Source organism: Microtus ochrogaster, chromosome 19 (assembly GCF_000317375.1).
Source record: "Microtus ochrogaster isolate Prairie Vole_2 chromosome 19, MicOch1.0, whole genome shotgun sequence".
In the NCBI taxonomy this organism is placed as follows: Eukaryota; Metazoa; Chordata; class Mammalia; order Rodentia; family Cricetidae; genus Microtus; species Microtus ochrogaster.
The window spans coordinates 27,918,805-27,929,427 of NC_022021.1; the positions used below are offsets into that span (position 1 = coordinate 27,918,805).

Below are 10,623 nucleotides of genomic sequence, written 5' to 3' on the forward strand. Positions count from 1 at the left end.
CAGCCTTCTCTTGTGGCCCCTTCTTGGCAAAGCCAGGGTCGTCGAGAGCATAGAGCCCAACCATCGGTAAACCACACAGTATGGCTTATCACACAATTGCAAAGGGCTCAGGACTCATTGTCTTTTAGAGAATAAAGATTATGATGTGGAAAGGAAAGCACCCACCTCCTTTAACCCCGAAAGCTGCTGGCTTTAAAAATTCCCAGTTAAGTTTACAAGTCTGGCCCACAAAATTGTTTAGAATGATCTCCTGGCAACCACCTCCACTGATGTCGTCTTGACATTTTATGAAGTGAGCACTCAAGCCCACAAGATACACTTTGGGAAAGTAGAAAATGATTCTTCCTCCTAGTAAACACAAACTCCTAGACCAGAGATGCTGCATGGTAAGAGGCCTCCACGCCTACTGTAGCCCGCTTTCTCCCAAGCAGTTCAGCAACTGGGAGCTTCAGGAGATGACACACAGCTGGGCTGCTGCTCTCCTCTACCTGCGCAGCTGCACACAATATAATGCACATGTCCCTTTTCAACTCTCTGCATTTGAAATGCAGGCATCAGTATACCTGCTTTCAAATGAGGACATCCGAAAACACACACACACACACACACACACACACACACACACACACACACACATTGACAAGTTCAAGATCATAGAAGATGAAGCCAAGATTTTACCACAGACTCTCTCACTCCAAAACAGATATTTGCAATTACTTCCAGGTTCATGTGATAAAATGACATCACAGCTGTTGCGAAGAACAGATTTACTGCATGGGTAGCAGCTGCCAGCAGAAGTCATATTAAATATATAACTTATTCACTTGGCCCATGGACCAAAGAACACTTTGGTGTTTTATCCCCAGATAAAACAGTTTTGGGCTTCAAGTGCAAGACTTTTCTTCCCAGAGAGTAACAAGTAGGGGGCAGTTTAATTGGACTTCATGCCAATGAAGTAATGGTAATCTGGGTGGGTGGAGTCATGAAGAGCAAACGTGGGTTCCAGAAGGTCACAGAATGTCATAAAAACCAGCTTGCAATATAGATGCGAAAAGAGATGCTACATTTTTATAAAAACTGACTATGTCACAAAAGCATTGACGTGAACAGTAAAGGTGCGCTGAGCACTTAGCACTTAGATAGATGCAAGCCTTCCAACTATAGTTTTCAGAGATTTAGAGATGTTCACTCGACAATCCTCTAACAGCTCGTAGGCAGGCACTGTCTTACTTTAGGTGTGAGGAAGGTAAAGAGCAGAGAAGGCAGGACACTGCCTCAAGTCGTGAAGACAGACGAGCAGTGTGGTGGTTTGCTGACAGATGTCCCCGTTGGTTCAGGTGTATGAACACTTTGTTTTAGGCGGTGGCATTGTCTGGGGAGGTGTTTCAACCTTGCTGGAAGAATTACATCACTAGAGGTGGATTTGGGGGATTTCTAGCCTCGTCCTACTTCAAATTTGCTCTTTCCTTTCTGCTTCCTGTTTGTGGCAGATGTGGTTCCTCGGCTTTCTGCTCAGGCCATCATGTCTGCCATTTGCTACCATTCCTCACTGCCAGAATGGAGCCTTATCCCACTGCAATTGCAAGCTAAGATAATCCTTTTGGATTATACATTGTCTTGGATATGATATTTTATTGCAGCAACAGAAAAATAACTAATACAAACAGAGGCCTTCTAGAGATGGGCACCAGGGAGGGAGGTACTGGGCTTTTGTGGGATCTGTTTGTTTGCTTGTTTGTCTTTTGTTGTCTAACAAGGGATGGAGACTAGATAGACGCAGGGGCCAGTGAACCACACAAACACCTACTGCAATGGCAACATTGTAGAAATCCTAGAGAAGACTTAGTGTGGCTCTCTGCCCGAAGTCAGAGTTCAAGATGAACGTAGTTACTCACCCAGAAAATGGGAAAACCTATATTCTATTCGAGTAATAAAAGTCAATAGACACTTAAAGAACCAGAGTCTGTGTTTAAGGAATTTGTATGTGTTTTCTCCACCCATCTTCACAAGAAGACTGTTTTACACACAGGGAAAATGAGGTTGGCAGAGATAACAACAGCTTCCCCACTGGAAGACAGGGCCCGTTCTCCTGCTACAGGTGGCAGGTAGGATTGAGGCAGGTTGTACTAAGAAACTAACCATATCTCCTCTTTGGTTGAAGGGGGCACTGACTTCTGACATCTGGTTTCATGCTATCTGTGTCATGTTTGCCCTATCGAGGGCAAGGTTGTTCTCACAATTAACTAAGAAAGTATAATGGGACTATCTCACGAAATAACTTTTTTAAGACAATGTGAACAGAATAATATACATCTGTGAGATGAATGGTATTATCATCTGTGATTGGCAGAGGTGGCAGAATATTGGGTTGTCCATCAGGATTAAGGTTTCAATGAAAAATGAAATGAAATCAGCGTAACTGAAATGATGAGACGGGAGGATCTATTTTCTGACACAAGCAAATCATGTCAGGGTGTCAGAGAAGAGAGGAGCCATTAAGATTGAAATCACTGTGATGATAGCTCCTGAGCTGGAAAATCAATACTCAGTCAATGAGATGTGAGATCTGCCCTGCTACTTTAAAGAGATACGCTTGAGTAATTTACAAGATTAAAGCATCCTGCATGTGCCCTGGTGTCCTAGCGAGTATCTATCTTAATTATCTAATTTAATTTAAGTATCTGATGATTCATGATATACCAACTAAGTATGTTGACTCAACTTCTGTTACCAGTCAGGATAGGCTAAGTGGTGCTTCTCTAACAAATGAGTCCCAAGCACCATGGCTTAAAACAAGAGGGATTCGTGACATTTTACAAACCACTGAGGGTTGGCTCTGGCTCTCTTCCCATTCTGTCCCCACCAGGGAGCCCAGACCAGTATTTGGAGCAAGGTGAAGCTTACTTTCTATTCAAGCTGTTTCAAGTAGTGACAAAAGTGACTATTAGCTCACCTCAGATTGAACAACGCTAGTCATGGGATTCACCTGACTTCGGTTGATCACCGTTGAGCATTAACAATAACAGTCTATCGATGTTTGAAGACCTCAAACCATGAGAAAATCAGTCAGAAAATTAAACAATAGTGGAAGCCACTTAGATCTTGTACAGATGACCCTATATTTGGAAGACACTTAGATCCTATACAGATGACCTTGTGTTTCGGAGTCACTTAGGTTCTGTGCAGGTGACCTTTCAAAGGCGCATCTATGCTCCTAAGTACCTGCTTCCAATAAACAGCAATCATTCTGTGGCCTTCTCAGGCTCCACTCTGAGCAGGAAGAATGAAATCCCTAGGCATCATGTTCATACAATGTGCTAGCTCTGCTGGGCATTCTTGAAATAGTGTAAAAGATCCTTCACCTATAATTAAAACACCACAGAACTGGCATAGGAATGGACAGGAAGATCAATAGAACAGAGCGGATAGCCCTAGAACATATGAAAACTTAATTTATGATAAGAAAGGCATCTTGGATCAATGGAGAGTGGAAGAATTATGCCACAGATGGCATTAGGACAGTTGGTTAGCAAATTAGAAGAGAAAATCAATCTCCAGTCTTAATTCATACTCTGCATTGACATAGCTTTAACTCCAGATGGAATGAAGAATTTGAGAAATAAACATTTGTAAAGTCATAAACCAGGGACATTCTCCCCAGCCACCCTCAGCCACCCCAGCACTATTCCATTTGGTTTTCAGTCTTCGACAAAAATCATACACAAAATAAACAGATCATACAACTGTTTCCTAAAATATTTCTTATGTGAAACGTATACCAAAGATAAAATACTATCTACGGACAAATATTTACAAACCAGTAGAAGATTAATGTTCTTTAATATGCAAAGAGCTCATGCAAAATACAGTAGAAATACGTTCAGGTCCACAGAGGGAGAATGGGCAAAGGCCTTAAACAGACAAATTACCAGAAACAACAGAATTTAAACACACACACAAAATATTAAGAAGACATGAGTAATTAATGAAGTACAATTTTTACTGACTCCCTGGAGGCCACTGGTTCCTGTAATCGAAACAAGGTTCTGGTCAGTTGGTTTAACAGGTAGAGGCACTTTCTACCAGGCTGTTGACTGAGTTCAATTCTCAGCACCTACACGGTGGAAGGAGAGAATGAACTACACAAAGCTGCCCTCCAACTTCCACATGCGTATGTGAACATGTGTGCCCTAGCACATGCTCATACATGTACCCACGTGTGTGTGTGTGCACACACACCTATAAAAATGAAATAAAACTAGTTGGGATTTGTATTGTTTTGCTTTTACGTACAAAATCTCACTATGTAACCCTGCCTGGCATAAAACTTGTTATGTTACACCAGGCTAGCCTTGAACTCACAGAGACCCTCCTTGTGTCTATCTCTCCTGAAGGCTGGGATTAAAGCATGAGCCACCATGCCTGGCTGAAACAAGTTTCTAATAATGATAATTTCTATAGGAGCATTTTTGTATACTTCTATTTAATTTGGTATAGCTATTTTGTGTTTGTGGTAGGGGAGACAGAGTTTTGTACAGGCGAGGCAAGCCTTCTTCCCTGGGCTACATCCCCAGCATTTGGTTTTCTGTCACAAGGTCTCAGTGTAGCTTAGGCTGACCTCACACTTGCTCTCCCCAGCTCTTTGGTACCCAGGGCTGAGAGCACAGGAAAGCACCACCTTGCATAGTTTGGTATTACTCTTGAAAAGTCGATAGACGGTGTCAGATCTTAAGTATAGACCAGTATGCCCAAATACTCCCAATGCTCACACTCTGTACTGAAGAAATAGTCTTATGTGGAAAAATAAAGTTTGTTGTATAAACATGTTCATCTCAACATAGTCATAATAAACAAAAGCTCAAACAGCAAGAATCCCAGGCAAGGGGGGCTGGAGATATGGCTCAGCGGTTAAGAGCGCTGATTGCTCTTCCAGAGGACCCGGGTTCAATTCCCAGCACCCACATGGCAGCTCACACCTGTCTGAAAAATGCAGTTCCACGAGATCTGACACCTTCACACTAATGCACATAAAATAAAGTTAAATAAATCATTAAAAAAATTTTAAAAAAAAGAATCCCAGGCAAGAATGTGAAAGTGGATTCCGGTCACATACATGTGCATATTGGTCTGTCACTTAAACAATGCTTATCAAAAGTTTGTAATAAGAAAGTAGAAATTATTATTTTCTGAAGTATATGAGCAAAACAGTCTGTCTCTGAAGTGAATGTACACACAACCCATGACTGTACATATGCCACATGACTATACACACAACATGTGACTGTACATATGCTACAAAATGTACATATAACACATGACTATACATAAAACATCTGACTGTATAAATGCCACATGAGTCTACATAGAGCACATGCTGTGTACATTCCACGTGAGTATATAAAGTGTACAACACATGACTGTAAACAACACATGGCTGTACAAATGCCACATGAGTATACCTATAAAACATGACTGTATCTATGCCACATGAGTATATATACAACACATGATTGTACACACAACATATGAATGTACAAATGCCACATGTCTACATATAGTACACGACTATACATATGCCACATGAATGTACATATAACACACATGTATACACACAACACAAGAAGGTACAAAGGCCACATGATATATAGAACACATGACTGTACATATGTCCCATGAGGGTACATACAACACATTACTGCAAGAAGTATAAGGTTATACATACAACTCATAGCTATACACACAGCACACAACTGTACAAACAGCATAGAGTGGTATATATAACATATGAGTGTACATACAATACATATACACAGATACACAACACAGAACTGTACATATAATGTAAAAGTATACATACAATGATTTTATAAATCAGAATAATTTTTCTGGGGAAATAATATTCTTCTGAGAAAATAATCAACAAAAAATTTATTGAGAGTTTCCCCAAAGTGGGTACATTTGATATATTTTAATTTTCATTTTAAAAGCATGTGTTGTTTTTGAGAGCTAGATAAGCATCTTAACAGATGTTAGTAATGGAGTGTTGAAGGTGCCCCTCTCAAAGGGCACTTCCCACAATAATGCCATTAGTATTTATAAATAAAGCAGAGGGTAGGATCCAACACATACTGAGTGCCAGAATATTCTGAAAGAACCCACATATCTAGCTTCTCAGTCAGTGTTGACATTCCTGTTTCACAGATGACCCAAGACACAGCAGTTGAGTGACTTTTCTGAAGTCACTCAGCTGGTGAATCAAGACAGATTCCAAAGCCAGTGCTTACAGACACACTATAGAGATATCGTTGCATTTATTCCATACAACAGCCCTGATAAAGTTACCATTATTATCATCTTACACATGAAAGAAACTGAGACTTTGATATTTTTAGTGACCATGGCAACAGGACTAGCAGGAATGGAGCTACAGTGAACTCAGGCATCTGACTCTGTTGCCCAACCCCAGCCCCAACAACCCCAACCCCAACCACTGGATACAACGGCCTTGGTATATAAACACCACACATGTTATTGCCCTGGTTCCCTTTTCCTTACTTAAAATTATATGATAGGTGGCAACTTCCTCTTCATTCTGTTTCTCTGCCTTTTGTGCGTCCCTTCCTTAGTTGTAGAAATTCTAATATTGCCAACTTTGCTCCAAGTTTGTGCTTTGATAAAGATCTTGGTAGTGAGGGGGCTGTAAGAGACTTTCAGTGTTTTATAAATTCTGCCGTTTCCCTTTCCACTGCCTTTACTGGCTAAACAGAGAAGAACCCCCAAACTCTAGAAAAGTCTGTCCATCAACAGATGAATGAATAAAGACAATGTAGCCCATGGACACGAGGCTAGTACTCAGCCTTCAAAGGCAAAGGGAATCTTGCCATTGGAAACAGCAGAGATGAACCTGGAAGACATTGTGGAGAGCAAAGTAAATCAGGCAGACGGAGTGAGACGGTGCGTTCTCACTCATGTGCCATCTAAACCTTGTAGAAGTGGAGAGCAGAGTTCTGGTGATCCAGGATGGAGGCTGGAAATAAAGGGAAGACGTTAGCCAAAAGCTACAGCACTTTAGTTACGGGTGTGTGTGTGTGTGTGTGTGTGTGTGTGTGTGTGTGTGTGTTGGGGTGGGGGGATAAATTCAAGAGCTTTCAGGTGCAGTGATGAGTTAACGGCATTGTATACTTGGAAATAGGTATTGTAGAACAGCAGGAGGGGAGGGGAGAGGGAGAGAGGGACAGGGAGAGGGAGGGAGAGAAGGAGGGGAAGGACACAGAAATGATGGCAGCTGTTCTGCAGTGTGCTGCTGCTGCCCAAGAAGGACATTACCTAGTTTCTACAGGATCATGGTTCAGATTCATTTCTTGCAGAGCATAAATTACTGGGAAACATTAAAAATGTACCTAAGCCTGCTAAAAAGGACCATTTGGTTTTAGCCTATAACCACCTCTTTGAAAGTTAGCCTTTCAAGGGTACTGAAACTGTACGTGAAGCCTCTGAGCAAGTGAAAAATGTGGAGCTTAATGACGAGAAACCCAAAGAAACCAAGTCTGAAGAGAGGCTTGATGAGGGTCCACCGAAATAAACAAAATCGGGTCTAAAAACAGAGATAAAGCAACTTTCCCAAAAAGGGAGATGCTGCTCGCTGCTGGCACACAGGGACACTCCCAGATGGGACTGGTTTTGATACTGGTGTTCAAACAAGTTCGAAGAAGAAGAAAAACGCTAAGCCTTTAAGTTTAAAGGTCAGAGTAGACAAGGTTATCAGAGGATGGAATACTCCTGACTCTAAGTAATGGAGGGAAAGGATCGGCTGGAGATTGAACCGCAGTGTGCCTGATTGGAAGAAAGGACAGTCAATGTCAAAACTCCACCAAATGCCAAACTCAATTTTGCAGTGGAATTAGTAGATATTGACTGAGACCAGTGCTCCAAATCTAAAGACATCAGCGACAATAAAGACTTGGCTTTGAAACTTAATGTGACTAAGTAGAGCTTATTACTATTGTAAGGGAAAAATCAACTGGAAAATTCCAGGCGTTAAAGCTCGTTACCGGATCTCAATTTTTGAGAGCTGTAACATCCCCTGGAAGTCCCTTTAAGTCTCAAATATTTCACTATAGCTGTGTTAAATTTTAAAGAGAACTGGTTCTTCTTTTACCTCATATTATAAACTAAGAGACTCAATAAAAATGTCATGGATTGTCATGACAAACAAAAGGCAAAGAAGCCGGGAGCTGCAGCACATAAAATAGGACCCACCTTCTTTTTCTGTCCATCTTGGGATAGGGAGACCTCATAGAAAGAAACATTTAAGAACCCTCTGAAGTGTACTTGTTTCCTTGAAGTCCATCATTATCATCCTCATCATCATCATCACCATCATCATCACCATCACCATCGCCTTTTGTATGGCTGCTTTTACTTTATTATTTCAATAGTGTTGAGTGTTAAATCCAGGGTCTCATATACTAGGCAAGGCCTATACTACTGAACTACACCTTTCTAGTCACTAGCTACTCATTTACTAAAACTTCAGTTTATGTTCTGAGTCCTTAAAAAGTTTTAATTTTACACTTTGTACCAAGCCTACAATCCAAACATTGAATATCTTGGATACTGGATGAAGAAACCCAAGGAAGTCTAAGAAATTGGCTTTGGGGTCCAGGATAGAAGAAGCCAGAGATATCTAGTTTCAAAACAGTACTCAAGACCACAGTGTTGAGCTTTGTTGCTCATGCTACAACCCAGCCTTCAGGATAGAGAAAATCTCATGGGCAGATGATATTCCTTAAGAACCTCACCAGATGTGGGCTATCCTATTGATGAGCAGGGTGTTCCAGGTCTGCAAAGGACAGGGAAATAGGGAAAGGTAGGCTGGCTAGCATGGAAAATGTTAATAAGAGCTTTGTGGTTGTACATTTTTATGGGGTAATGACTAAATCTCCCAGTTAGCAGCTGTGAGAGGAAGAGGTTTTGCAAGGGGCTGCTTCAGTACAGAAGGAAAAAAAATCTGTTTATTCCTAAGGGATAGCTTTCCAAGGACATTTTTTCTGGGAAACTATTTTTTCCCACACAGAACTCTAGGGATGGAATAACCATGCCTCCCGAAAAGCTAAAAGCAACTCAGAACCAGAAACCACAGCAATCCAGAGAAGCATCAGGATAGCAGTCATGGTCCAGGGAGGTCACACCCCACTCTAAATATTACAGGACAACAAGATCAGAGGTCAGTATAACTGCTGACTATTGGAAAACCCCAGGCAGGTGTGTGGTGCCTGCCTGTAAGGCCATCATTCAAGAGTCTGAGACATGAGAATGCTGAGTTCCAGGTCAGCATTTAGAACCCTGGCTAAAACAATGCCTTTGCCGCTGAATTCATCCACTCATGGGTGCATAATCTTTCGAATGTTTAAGTTGTTTAAAACATTTTTTTTTCTCAACTGGGAGAAACCACAAATTTCACTGCTAAGAAAAGTACCTACAAAAATCAACAGAACAAACTATGAAAAGACATGTATTTTCCAGGGCTACATTAAAACTATAACTCAAAGCGAATCCCTGGCTACATGGGCTGTAGACTGTAGACCCAATGGACAAGCAAGCAGAAAGAACCGTCTAGTTATCTGTTACGCTCTAGCACATAACCCCAGAATTTAATGTCTGAAAACAACCTCACGGCTTATTTGTTCATCATCCTTCTTTAAGTGGGACCAGCCTATAATTAGGCATCATGCTGCACACCTACCTGTTGTCTGCAGGAATGGCCCAGCTGGGGCTGGAGGACCCACCTGTAAGGTGATCTCCCTCCCATGGGTGGATAGCCATGCCTGCTGTTGGCTGGGATGTCAGCAGGACCTATTCCTGCTATCAGTAAACTTTTGGATTCTCCTGCATGTGACCTTTACACACAGCAGCCAACTCTAGGAAGGAGTCTGGGAAGGGTGTGACTACCAGAGGAATGGTCCCTTCATTGGGAATCACTGGTACAGTAGAGTTCCACACGGGTCATTTTTCTCCCCCGTGGGACAAATAGCTTGCTCAGCAGCACAACAAGGCACGCGTAAACATAATAAATAAAACTTGTGCTACATGGAAGCAAAAGGAATATGAATTATATCAGGGAAACAATAGCAAAAACAACTGCACTTTATGAAAATGACTTTGAATAAGTGATACTTAGGACTTTACCTTTCCTATGAACCAGAAGGCCAGCCTGGCACACCACCAGCCAGTGCACTGTCCTGACCTAAGCAGGCACATGGTCAAGATTGTGAGCCCTGCTGGGCCCACTTCTCATAGGTGTGAGCAGGTGAGCAAATGTGCAGTGTAGATGTGTAGGCTGACCAAGACTCTGGTGCTATTAGAAATAACAGTTTGCTCAAGGACATTATGGCACCTCAAAAAAGGATTTCTTTCTACCTGCCTTGGTAGCAGAATCTCATTTGTCTAGGATCTAAAAGGATATTTGGATGGGTTTCCATTATATTTTCCCCTTTTCATAATCCTTATTTCCTTCATAATCTCTCTTTCCAAGTTGCAGCTTTCTTTTATTAATTATTTTTAATTGAAATAGAATTTTATCTTTTTACCCATGCATTTCTCCCCTCAGCCCTTCCCTGTATC

At 41.5% G+C, this 10,623-nt stretch overlaps 1 protein-coding gene and 1 pseudogene across 3 annotated transcripts in view; one reads left to right on the forward strand and one right to left on the reverse strand.

The window, feature by feature from the left end:
* The window catches only part of Egflam (EGF like, fibronectin type III and laminin G domains), a 161,898-nt gene that overhangs the window by 108,153 nt on the left and 43,122 nt on the right, over nt 1-10,623 (reverse strand). The gene's annotated exons all lie outside the window — the stretch shown is intronic.
* Nucleotides 6,899-7,918, forward strand: LOC101988729 (annotated as a pseudogene).